This window comes from Sphaerodactylus townsendi, linkage group LG11 (genome assembly GCF_021028975.2).
Source record: "Sphaerodactylus townsendi isolate TG3544 linkage group LG11, MPM_Stown_v2.3, whole genome shotgun sequence".
NCBI lineage: Eukaryota > Metazoa > Chordata > Lepidosauria > Squamata > Sphaerodactylidae > Sphaerodactylus > Sphaerodactylus townsendi.
Genome location: NC_059435.1, coordinates 76,288,822 through 76,301,562, shown reverse-complemented (window position 1 = coordinate 76,301,562; position 12,741 = coordinate 76,288,822). Strand labels below are relative to the sequence as shown.

The 12,741-nt window shown below is 50.6% G+C and overlaps 1 long non-coding RNA gene across 1 annotated transcript; it reads left to right on the top strand.

The window, feature by feature from the left end:
• The first annotated feature begins 1,088 nt into the window (after positions 1-1,088).
• LOC125440847 lies at positions 1,089-3,058 on the top strand. The gene is made up of 2 exons (XR_007245757.1): positions 1,089-1,337; positions 2,857-3,058. It is a non-coding gene; the product is annotated as an uncharacterized LOC125440847 (long non-coding RNA).
• The last annotated feature ends 9,683 nt before the right edge of the window (positions 3,059-12,741 follow it).

The window sequence follows — 12,741 nt, the reverse complement described above, 5'->3', positions numbered from 1 at the left end:
GGGGGGGTGTGCGTGAAAAGGAAAAGAGCCAAGAAAGAGAGAACCGGGGACCCCCCCAGGGCCACATTTGAAGGCGCAGGTGGGGGGTAGGGGGTGGGCTGGACCGGTCCTAGTGGAACCTGTGCAGGGATTGCCTCCCTCCCCCTCCCCCTCCCCCTCCCCCTCCCAAACAATGAAGTCCGGTTTGCAAAGAAATGGGCAGGTGTGAGTATGTGGGAAACCGGCAGGTGGGGCGGGGGGGGGGGAGAGAACTGGCAGGTGTGCGTGAGGAAACTTGCAGAAAGGGGGTGGGGGGAGAAACCGGTAGGTGGGAGGGGGGCAACTGGTTGGGTGGGGGAACGGGCGGGGGTGGGGGAACGGACAGGTTTGCATGGGGAAAACTGGATGGGTGGGGAAATGGACAGGTAGGTAGGTGGGTGAGTGGGAGACCGGGCGGGTTTTTTTTTGGGGGGGGGGGCACCTGGCAAGCAAGGTGTGGGTGTCAGAATGAACGGGGGGGGGGCGAGGTGGCAGGTGTGCAGGAGGAAAGCGGCAGGCGGGTGGGGTCACGAGCGGGTGGGTGGGGCAGAAGCCAAGCAGGTGCCCCGTCGTTTGGGGGCGCCCAGCCGCCCGGAAGGAGGAAAGCCAACGCTGGGCGGGGGTCAAGCCAGAGCCCCCCCCGCGCCCCCCCCCCCCGGGAAGGAGGGCTGCCGGCCGGCCGGGCTTACCTTGGCGAAGTAGAGCATCCAGAGCTCGTAGAGCCGCTCCTTGGAGGCCATGGCGGCGGCGGCGGCGGGGGGGGGGGGTCTTCAGCGGGGGGCGCCCGGCTCCATCCCCGGGGGGCGGCGGGGGGTCCGGGGGCGCGCGGGTGCCGCGGCTGGGCCGCCTCCCTCCGCCACGCCGGGCGCCGCTCGCTCCTTCTGCCCCTCCGGCCGCGGCTCCTCCTCCGCCTCCCGCACCTGATTCGCCGCCCCGGAGGAGGAGGAGGAGGAGGGAGGAGGCCGGCAGGTGGGGCGGGGAGGGGGAGCCGCCCAGCCGGCGCCGCCCGCCCCGGCGAGATTACTCTCGAGGAGTCCCGTCCGTCCCCGCCGCCGTCTGGCCCCGCCAGCGCCTCCCGCCCCGCAGGCGTCGCCAGGCGGTCGCGCGGGTGGATGGGACTCCTCGAGAGCAATCCCGGGGCGCGCGCGCTCTGCTAGGGATCTGGGGCCACTTGGGTGCCTGGTTCGGGAGGAAGCGCCTGGGCGAGAAGGGGAAAGAAGAGAGCTCGGCCCTTGGGAGGTCTACTCGGGAGGAAGCACCCCCCGCTGAGGTCTGTGGGCGATCTGGGGATCCTTCTTTGCAACGGGCCAAGATCCCCAGTAAGTCTGGGTCGCTGCCTTCCTTCCTTCCTTCCCTCCCTCCCAAGCCCTTGTCCTTCTATAGCTTACTCGCGAGTAGCAGGACAGGAGTGGGGGAGGTTGCCCACTCCAGAGGTGAGTCATTCAGAAAGAGCACAAGTTGTAGAATCAAAGAGACCTGATTCTCTCGTGGGTGAATATGCATCAGAACTAACCCTATTATTATTATTATCATTATTATCATTATTATCATTATCATCATCATTATCATCATTAATAATAATAATAATAATAAACCATATTATTATTAAATGTTGTTTACTCTTCAGCTGGTTGTTGGTCTTTTGTTTCAATTCAAGCCTCACCCAGATATCTGAAAAGAGAACTGAAGCCGAGCATAGACGTTAGTTCCCACAATGGGTTAAAACTATTACATAGCAGGAAACTGCTTACAACGGAGAGTATGAACTAACCACAGGCCTTCAAGTATCTTGCTGAGCCGTTTTGCTAAGAGTTCAACCTTATTACTTGGCAGGAAAACCCTCTTGGGTAATTTTGTATTGCATCGTTGGCACAGAGCCAGGAGAGAGGGACCCTTCTTGACCTCCTCTTTGAGCAAGCCGTACCACAAGGCGGGTGGCCACCACAGGCAAGGCACGTCTACAAGCAGTTATTGATTTTTGGCCATTTGCAGGTTGGCCCCGAAGAAGGCCCTGCTCCAATGAGAGAAGCTGTTGCGGTTGAGCAGAGGTGAACCGGGGGGGAAATGGCACCTGAGGCAACACCTGCTCAGGGTACCCCTCCCACCCCCACCTCCATTTACCTTAGGTGGTGGTGGTCCCGAGCAGCCTGGTGGGGCTGGGCCTGGCAGGGCAGGGCCGGGCCGGGCCGAGGGGCACCCGGCAGGCCCGCAGGAGGTTCCGGGCCCGGCTGCTCCAGCTGTGGGCCCGCTGGGCACCCCCCATGTTCCTCTGGCAGATACGCCACTGCGGTTGAGCAACGTTTACTCAGAACGTTTCGCTTTAAAAGGGGCTTGGACAGATTGATGGAGGAGAAGTCGATCTATGGCTACCAATCTTGATCCTCTTTGATCTCAGATTGCAAATGCCTTAGCAGACCAGGTGCTCGGGAGTAGCAGCAGCAGACGGCCATTGCTTTCACCTCCTGCCTGTGAGCTCCCAAAGGCACCTGGTGGGCCACTGCGAGTAGCAGAGAGCTGGACTAGATGGACTCTGGTCTGATCCAGCTGGCTTGTTCTTATGTTCCTATGTTCTTAAGTCAGTCTTAGCGAGCTGAATGGGAAACATTGGCAATTTCCACACAAGTCGCTGAAAACGTGGGCAAAAACACGTACAAAACATTTTTAGCCCTCCCCGTTAGTCCGCCATTTGGAGTCGCCATTTGGAGATTCTCCCATTTTGTTTTAATGTCTCCACAGATTTGTAGCTTCGATGCTTCAAAACCTCAGGCTGCAGATCTTTATGGGTTGTGTCGCTGTAAGTTTGAAGATATCACCCTCCCCCCTCTTTTTTTTGTAAAGGATGGAAGTAAACAGGCAAGACGATGGACAGAGCTCAGAAAACGGCGTTGCAGAGGAAGTCCGGCTGCTGCAGAGCACTATAGGGAAAGATTTTAAAGACCTCTGCGCAGCAAGCGAGAACTTTGTCACAGAAAGAATGGCTAAAATAGAGGATGCAAATGAAACTTTTTGAGGCTGGAAATAAAATGTTTTGGACGAAAAATGTTTTGGACTAATACTAATACTAATACAAATGTTTTTGGACTAATACTGCAAATAAAATGTTTTGGACTAATACTCCCACACACGCCAGCTGGGTGACCTTGGGCTAGTCACAGCTTCTCGGAGCTCTCTCAGCCCCACCCACCTCACAGGGTGTTTGTTGTGAGGGGGGAAGGGCAAGGAGATTGTCAGCCCCTTTGAGTCTCCTGCAGGAGAGAAAGGGAGGATAGAAATCCAAACTCTTCTTCTTCTTCTAAAAAACTATGCAGAACTCTTCAGAGGAAACACTTTATTCTTTATTTATTGAGTAGACCAGAGTAAGATTCTTAGGATTGCTTAGGATTGCTCTGTTACTCTGTTGCAGGAACAATGGAGTCTTGTAGCGCTTCAAAGACAAAACAACATTTTTTATTCCACCAGACATTTCCCCAGAGCGGAGCTTGCTTCTGTTGATCCAATTCCCTGCAAAGGCTTTCTGGAGGCTATTAATTAATTAATGGGCTATCAACGTACCGCGATACTCCCTTGTATTTCTAAAGGTGCAGAGAAACCTACAAGGAAAGCAGAAAAACAGGAAGAAGAGGAACTTATAGGAGGTCAAACTTGTCCATCAGCTTCCCTAAGAACCTCACTTCCTCATGCTATTAGAATCCATAAATCTACTTTCATTCACATTTTTTGCAGCTAGTGAAAACCAGCAAGGATCTTCAGTGGCTGAAGGGCAGTTCCACGATTTGGGCATTACTGGCGGGTTTCATTTACAGCACAGAGGCCCCTTCAGCACATGCAGAATAATGCAAGTTTCAATCCACTTTCACAATTGTTTGCAAGTAGATTTTGCTATTCCGCATAGTAAAACCCAGCTTCAAAGTGCATTGAAAGTGGATTAGAAGTGCATTATTCTGCATGTGTGGCAGGCCAGACAGAAGGGGTGATCTTATCAAGATGAGCGCAAGTAGGTTTGTACCTATGAAAGTCTTACACTACAGAGGTGGGATCCAGCAGGTTCTCACAGGTTCCCGAGAGTAGGTTACTAATTATTTGTGTGTGCTGAGAGGGGGTTACTAATGGGTGATTTTGCCACGTGATTTTTGCCTTAGTTACGTCCCTCCTCTCAGCAGTAGCGCGCAGAACTTGAAGCAGTCTAGCAGGAGGTGCACTGGCGTGCGTGGCAGCCTGCGCCTGCGTGCGTGGATTTCCTGCTCAAAGGACCCGAGGCATGGCTGGCTGTGTCCTTGCCACAGCCCCGCCCAGGAATGCCCCGCCCCCGGAATGCCCGGCCACGCCCCCAGAATGCCCCGCCCAGCCCCATTGGCGCTATGCCACAGTTTGAATCCCACCACCATGGGAACCTGTTACTAAAATTTTTGGATCCCACCACTGCTTACACAGTGGGGAGAAAATGACTAAACTGAGGGAAAGGCTGCCTCCCAGCACCCTGCACCCTATTTCACCCACCTCCTTGTCACAGATGCCCACCCAGGAACTCTGGATCACCCCACAACCGACAGCCCCACCCCTGAACGTCCCACAAGGAGCAGGGAGCCCCAGGAATCCAGCAGCAGGAAGGAACAGCACAGAAATGGCTGGCGAGCCTGGGCATCAAGAGACAGTCTCAATAGTTCCAGGGAACAAGGTGGAGGCAACACAGCCCTAGCCAAGCTGCAATCAGCAGTCCTCAGCAGCCTTAGAGAGTGGGGCAGGGCTGGCACAGCCCCAGTCATGCTGCAATCAAGGAGGAGGGCCAGGAAGGCTAAAGAGCCAATCTCAGGCTAGCAGGACAAGACAGACAGCTTGCCAGCCACTAGGAGGTTGGAGCAGGGAGCTCCCAGGAGGGAGGGAAATTCCTGAGAGGGATAAAAGAGATGCAGAGAAAGAAGGAGGAGGTTGGTGTGGTGTAGGGACTTGAGTTTACAGGAGTACTGTTAAGCACGTTGATTATGAACTGAAGCTGACGTGTCCTGTTTGTTCCAAAAGGACGACAGAGCTCCTAAAAGGTCAAGATGGCCTACCCTGCAGGGGTAGCCGGCAGGGGGGCTCACACTATCATATTTTGGACACATTATGGGGGAAAAAAGTCACTGGAAATGACAATAATGCTAGGAAAGGTTGAAGGCAGCAGGGAAAGAGGAAGGGAAAAGAGTTTGTAGGCCCCCTTGAGTCTCTTTATAGGGGAGAAAGGTGGGATATAAATCCAAACTCTGCTTCTCCTCCTCCTCCTGCAGTGAAAGAAGCAAGATCACTTGCAGAAACTCCGCACACACAGGCACAAGTTATCTTTTTCAGGGAGCTGTCACTCTGCCACTCCGGCGTCTTTGTTATAAGGCAACGATTCCTGTTGGCAAGGGCACATTTTCATATTCATACGTGTCTCATCTTTCAGACTCTCTCTGAACGAACCTCTGAGCGGCTGAGTAATTTATTCCAGGGCAAAGCCTTCATCTCTGTCCTTCATCCTTTTCCACACAACCCAACGAGCGGAGTCTTTTGTCCGATACCTCATTACGCCGGTTCTCGCAGCTGACATCTCCGCTTCCGTCTGTTTGCTTTGATGTCTCCTTCCTACAATGGCTGCTTAAATAATTTAAAATGCAAACATCTGGATGAAAGCGGCCAACAACATCAGGGCTTGGCTTGTACAACTTTCTTTTGTGGCGCTGAAACAGAAAAAGGGAACAGAATCAAAATCTGAGGCACGTGAAGTGCTTGAATTACAGGTTCGGCGAAAGAGTGGATTTAACCGCAGCTCAGGTTTCGTGGACCATCTATGGTGTGTGGGGTATTAAAACTCAATTTTGGCTCTTCAGAAGCCGAATCATAAAGCTTGTGTGTATCACTAAACATTAGAGAGGTCTACTCCATGCAAAACATGCCTTTTCACCTGTCAGGACATTTTACACCCTGGCAATTGATGATAATTTTTAAAACAATGGGCATAAGAATGTTTATTGATCCCTTGGTTGTTTTTCTAATCTGTTTTTCTAATCTAATGTTGTTTTTCTAATCTAATCTGGAGGAACCGGGTTTGATTCCCCGCTCTGCCACTTGAGCTGTGGAGGCTTATCTGGGGAATTCAGATTAGCCTGTGCACTCCCACACAGGCCAGCTGGGTGACCTTGGGCTAGTCACAGCTTCTCGGAGCTCTCGGAGCCCCACCTACCTCACAGGGTGTTTGTTGTGAGGGGGGAAGGGCAAGGAGATTGTCAGCCCCTTTGAGTCTACTGCAGGAGAGAAAGGGGGGATATAAATCCAAACTCCTCCTCCTCCTCCTCCTCCTCCTCTTCTTCTTCTTCTTCTTCTTCTTCTTCTTCTTCTTCTTCTTCTTCTTCTTCTTCTTCTTCTTCTTCTTCTTCTTCTTCTTCTTCTTCTTCTTCTTCTTCTTCTTCTTCTTCTTCTTCTTCTTCTTCTTCTTCTTCTTCTTTTTTAAAAAAGAAAACAAATCCAAAGTGGCACAGAGCTGATTTCTGAACATCTGAGGGCAGCAAGAAAATCACTGGCACAGAAAACAAAAATATTTGCTGTCAATTCAACTGTGGTTGAAGAGGTTGAAGCCCTTTCTAAATTTACTGAAATAAGCTCATTGTGTTAAGTTTGCAATCAAATTAGAATATTTCAGAGTGTTAAAAAGGTGCTGATTCTTGCCAAAGTTCATTCAGGAGGTGACAGTTTTAGATTATCTTTAGTTAGTTACGAGTATCAATCTGATGTTTACAATTTTAACTGTCCTGCTGTGGAATGCAGAATGTAAGATCAGGAACAATCTTAAGCAGATCTAAAGGGAGTTTTAAGACTGCAACTTTTTACAGATTTTACAAACGTGCTTTTACAATGTTTTATTTATACTGCAAGTTGTCTTGAATTCTAATAATGGTGACTAACAAATGTGTTGAATAAATAAATAAATGCTCAGCTTCTAAGTCCATTAAAATCAATTGGCTTAGCAGGTGGCAACTCTATTTAAGATGGCATTGAGTGCTTAATTTTTCCTAGACAGAGTCCCTAGTTTTTCTTTCGATTTTTATTGCCTTTTCGTTGGGCAGTGGAACTCCTTCCTTTCTTCATAATTATTCCCTCTCTGACATTTCCAAATTTATTATGACACGAGCTTTTTAGGGCTTTGAATGCTCCGCCAGACTCTGAAAAACTGAACTCAGTCTATTCCAAAGAGGAAGGAAACACCCTGTTCCTTAGCTAGCACGCATGCGATGGGGAGAATGTGAATCCAAAAAACAGACACAAAACAAAAAACACTTTATTCAGCCCTTTATTCTGTTAGCATGCTGATGAGTACTGTCATGTCATGCGCCCTGAAAACATTGAGACAGCGCCATGTGCGCTCCACTGTGCAATGAAAATGCATGCAAGCATTTTGAAGTTGCACTGTACAGCCTAGGAAGAAGAAGAAGAAGAAGAAGAAGAAGAAGAAGAGGAGGAGGAGGAGGAGGAGGAGGAGGAGGAGGAGGAGGAGGGTGGGTGGGTGTTGTTGTTGTTGTTGTTGTTGTTGTTTGGATTTATAACCGGCCTTTCTCTCCTGTAAGGAATCTCAAGGTGGCTTGCAAACTCTTTCCCTTCCTCTTCTCACAATAGACCCCTTATGAGGCAGGTGGGGCTGAGAGAGTTGTAAAACCAATTTTGTAAAATTGTTACTTAACATAAATGTTAAAAATGTTAAAAATGGTGTTAGATATTACTAGAATCTAATGTACAAATTATACTATGTTGTTTATTTATTTGTAAAAAGACCTGTGCATGGCAAACGATTGAATAATTTTTCCTGAAAGAATTGCTTCTCCTGAGGAAGACTACAGTGAAAACGTACTTATAAACGCGCGAGTCGTTTGGGAAGTACTTTCTATATGGAATATAATTATCCTAAAGATATTTTAAAAATGAACTATTTTTGTTCAGTAGATATTGGAGATATGGATTATATATCTCAAAAATGAACTTTTATTGTTGAAAAAACTGGATGTACAATCATTGGATTCAGTAACTGGACAATTATAATATATATAAATACATTTATTGAATATATTGATCCTCCGTCTTCAGTGTGTGACGCGCTGTTTTGTTCCTTTGTCATATACGTTACACACAATTTGGCTTGTCACCACCAGTTAAGACTTCACCGCTCAGGTGGAGGAGTGGGGAATCAAACCCGGTTCTCCAGATTAGAGTTTACCTGCTCTCAACCACGACACCACACTGGCTTTCACAACGACCCTGGTTCACATTCTTCACGCTACCATGGAAGCTTGCTGAGAGGACCTTGAGAACAGTCACATCCTCTTAGCCTAACTTGTGATGATGAAATGGAGGGGGAGAAAAGTGATGTAAACCGGTTTTTTGGGGAGAAAGGTGAGTTCTAAATGATGAAAATAAATAAAAATAGGTAACTGGTTCTGGTGGGTTTTCCGGGATGTGTGGCCGTGGTCTGGTAGATCTTGTTCCTAATGTTTCACCTGCATCTGTGGCTGGAATCTTCAGAGATGTATCACAGAGAGAAGTCTGTTACACTCTGCGTCCAGTGAGAAGGACGCCTCACCCCAGAGATCTGTTCTCATGCCCCACAGTTATTGATGCTGTCCTTCTCACTGGACACAGTGTGTAACAGACTTCTCTCTGTGATACACCTCTGAAGATGCCAGCCACACAGTCCGGAAAGCCCACAACAACCAGTTGAGTCCGGCTGTGAAAGCCTTCAACAATACAAAAAGAAGTAAGCCGGCCTCACAAGATTGTCGTGAGGATAAAATGGAAGAAAAAGCAGACATGTTGCCATGAACCCTTTGTAATGCAATGAATAATTTCTGACCACATGGGCATAGTAAGGACAACTGTGTGCAGATAGTACAGATATAAAAGTAAAGGTGCAAACACCCTGTGCAAACACCGGGTCGTTGCTGGCCCATGGGGTGAAATCACATCACAACATTTAGTATGCAGACTATATTTATGGGATGGTTTGCCATTGCCTTCTGCGGTCGTCTACACTCTACCCCCAGCAAGTTGGGTACTCATTTTCCAGACCTGGGAAAGGATGGAAAGCTGAATAATCCTTGAGCTGTGTATTGTTGAAGGCTTTCATGGCCGTAATTACTAAGGTGTTGTGGGTTTTCTGGGTTGTATGGCTGTGTTCCAGTAGCATCTGCTGAAGATGCCAGCCACAGATGCGGGTGAAACGTCAGGAGAAAATGCTACTAGAACATGGCCATACACCCCGGAAATACACCCCGGTTAAGAGCTCGTCTATCTAATCTGGAGGAACCGGGTTTGATTCCCTGCTCTGCTGCCTGAGCTGTGGAGGAGGCTTATCACAGAATTCAGATTAGCCTAATACTCCCACATGGCCTTTCTGGGTGACCTCCCAGGCCTAGTCCACAGTTCTTCTAGGCTCTCTTGGCCCCACCCACCTCACAGGGTGTTTGTTGTGAGGGGGGGAAGGGCAAGGAGATTGTCAGCCCCTTTGAGTCTCCTACAAGGAGAGAAAGGGGGGATATAAATCCAAACTCTTCTTCTTCTTCATCCCTGAGCTGGCTATATGAAACAACTTCCGTCAGGATCGAACTCAGGTTGTGAGCAGAGCTTTGACTGCAATACTGCAGCTGACCCACGGGGCAGTACTACGAGTATAGCAAGAGATTATTTTCCAGAAACAAAGATTTTCATTTTTATCCATCCAATTAGGGGCATTATTATTCTCATGGGGGTGCCCCCCCGGGGGTCCCCCCCCCCCCAAGCCACTCTGGCCTCATGGTTAAAGTGTCAGAACTGAGAATTCCAGGTTCGAGACTCCGCTCAGCCATAGAACCTTGCTGGGTGATCCACCTCACAGGGTTCTTGTGAAGATGAAATGGACGAGAGGAGAACGATGTATGCCAGCAATGTCCAATTCTGGCCCTCCAGATGTTCATGGACCATGATTCCCATCAGCCACTAGCAGGGGGTGATGGGAATTGTAGTCCATTAACATCTGGAGGGCCAGAGTTGGGCACCCCTGATGCAAGCCGCTTTGAAAGGAGTGGAATAAATGAAATAAAAAACAGTAAATAATTAAAGAATAGTGAAATAACTGGGGTTTTAGTCGTTAAGGTGCCCCTGGACTTTGCTTTGATTTTGCTCACACAGGTACCTTTTCCGGCCGCAGCAAGAATCAGCCGGAAAAGCACTCTGTGCGCGCTCAGAGGTGCTTCTGCTCAGAGTCATGGCAGACAGTCAACCTCGCTACTTCGGCTCCGCCTCCTGGGCGATCGATACACTCGGCGCTCTGCTCGTCGCCCAGTGACCGAGTCTCTCGGCTCTCCGGCGCGGGGGCTGCTGCGGCTGCGTGGAGATTACGCGCTTGCGCAGTGCGCGCGCTAAGATGGCCGCGCCGGGCGGGCTGCAGGAGGAGGCGCTGAGGCGGAAGGAGCGGCTGAAGGCCCTGCGGGAGCGCACCGGCACCGCCGCCAGGCAGGTGGGTCGGTCGGTCGGTCGGGCTCTGGAGGCGGGGCGGCGGGGGCTGCGGCAGGGCAGGGCAGGACGCCCCCCACCCCCGGTCAGGCCTGCTTCCCTTCCGCCCCTCTCTTTCCCGCCATCGCTCTGGCTGGCCTGCTCTGCAGGGCGCGTCTCGCCTAGCCTTCTGCCTCCAAAGGCGGCCAGCCAGAGGCTGGTGGCCAGAAGGCCCCGCAGAGGGTAGACTGCGCTGATGCATGGAGGCTCTCAGACCAGTGCCTGTCTGTTCTTAGTAGAGGGTGGACAGCTTTGATGCTTGGAGGCTCTGTGGTCAGTGTCTCCTCTGTTGCATGTCCTTAGCTGAGAGTAGACTGCGCTGATGCATGGAGGCTCTGTGGTCAGTGTCTCCTCTGTTGCATGTCCTTAGCTGAGAGTAGACTGCACAGATGCATGGAGGCTCTGTGGTCAGTGTCTCCTCTGTTGCATGTCCTTAGCTGAGAGTAGACTGCACAGATGCATGGAGGCTCTGTGGTCAGTGTCTCCTCTGTTGCATGTCCTTAGCTGAGAGTAGACTGCACAGATGCATGGAGGCTCTGTGGTCAGTGTCTCCTCTGTTGCATGTCCTTAGCTGAGAGTAGACTGCACAGATGCATGGAGGCTCTGTGGTCAGTGTCTCCTCTGTTGCATGTCCTTAGCTGAGAGTAGACTGCACAGATGCATGGAGGCTCTGTGGTCAGTGTCTCCTCTGTTGCATGTCCTTAGCTGAGAGTAGACTGCACAGATGCTTGGAGGCTCTGAAGTCAGTGTCCCCTGTGTTGCATCCCTTAGCTGGGGAGTAAGACTGCGCTGATGCTGGGAGGCTCTGTGGTCCAGTGTCTCCCTCCTGTTGCATGTCCTTAGCTAGAGAGTAGACTGCACAGATGCATGGAGGCTCTGTGGTCAGTGTATCTCCTCTATTTGCATGTCCTTAGCTGAGGGGGAAGTAGACTATAGCTGATGCATGGAGGCTCTGTGGAGGTCAGTGTCTCCCTCTATTTGCATGTGTCCCTTAGCTGGGAAGTGGGCTGCACACAGATGCATGGAGGCTCTGTGGTCAGTGTCTCCTCTGTTGCATATCCTTAGCTGAGAGTAGACTGCACAGATGCATGGAGGCTCTGTGGGGTGGTGTCTCCTCTGTTGCATGTCCTTAGCTGAGAGTGGGCTACTGCACAGATGCCATGGAGACTCTGTGGTCAGTGTCTCCTCTGTTGCATCATCCTTAGCTGAGAGTGGGCTGCACAGATGCATGGAGGCTCTGTGAGGTCAGTGTCTCCTCTGTTGCATGTCCTTAGCTGAGAGTAGACTGCACCAGATGCATGGAGGCTCTGTGGTCAGTGTCTCCCTCTGTTGCATGTCCGCAGCAGCTGAGAGTGGGCTGCGCTGATGCATGGAGGCTCTGTGGTCCTAGGTGTCTGTTGCTCTGTTCCTTAGCAGAGGGTGGACAGCTTTGATGCTTGGAGGCTCTGTGGGTGGTATCTCCTCTGTTGCATCTCCCAGCTGAGAGTGGGCTAAGCTGAGTGCATGGAGGCTCTGTGGTCAGTGTCTCCTCTCTTGCATGTCCTTAGCCAGAGTAGACCTGCACCTGTGAGATGCATGGAGGCTCTGTGGTCAGTCATCTCCCTCCTATTTACATGTCCTTAGCTGAGAGTAGACTGCACAGATTAAAAGCTGGGAGGCTCTGTGGTCAGTGTCTCCTCTGTTGCATGTCCTGTAGCTGAGAGTGAACTGCACAGGTCATGCATGGAGGCTCTATGGTCAGTGTCTCCCTCTATTTGCATAGTCATTAGCTGAGGGCATTTGCGGTCCTTCATGGAGGCTCTGTAGGGTCGAGAATGTCTCCTCTGTTGCATGTCCTTAGCTGAGAGTAGACTGCACAGATGCATGGAGGCTCTGTGGTCAGTGTCTCCCTCTGTTGCATGTCCCTTAGCTAGGAGAGTGGAGCTGCACTGGGTGCATGGAGGCTCTGTGGTCAGTGTCTCCTCTGCTTGCATGTCCTTAGCTGAGAGTAAGACTAAGCTGATGCCATGGAGGCTCTGTGGTCAGTGTCTGTCTGTTGTTCTTAGCAGAGGGCGTTTAACTTTGATGCTTGGGAGGCTCTGCGTTAAGTGTCTCCTCTGTTGCATGTCCTTAGCTGAGGAGTAGACTGCACTGATGCATGGAGGCTCTGTGGTCAGTGTCTCCCTCCCTTAAGCTGCATGTCCTTAGCTGAGG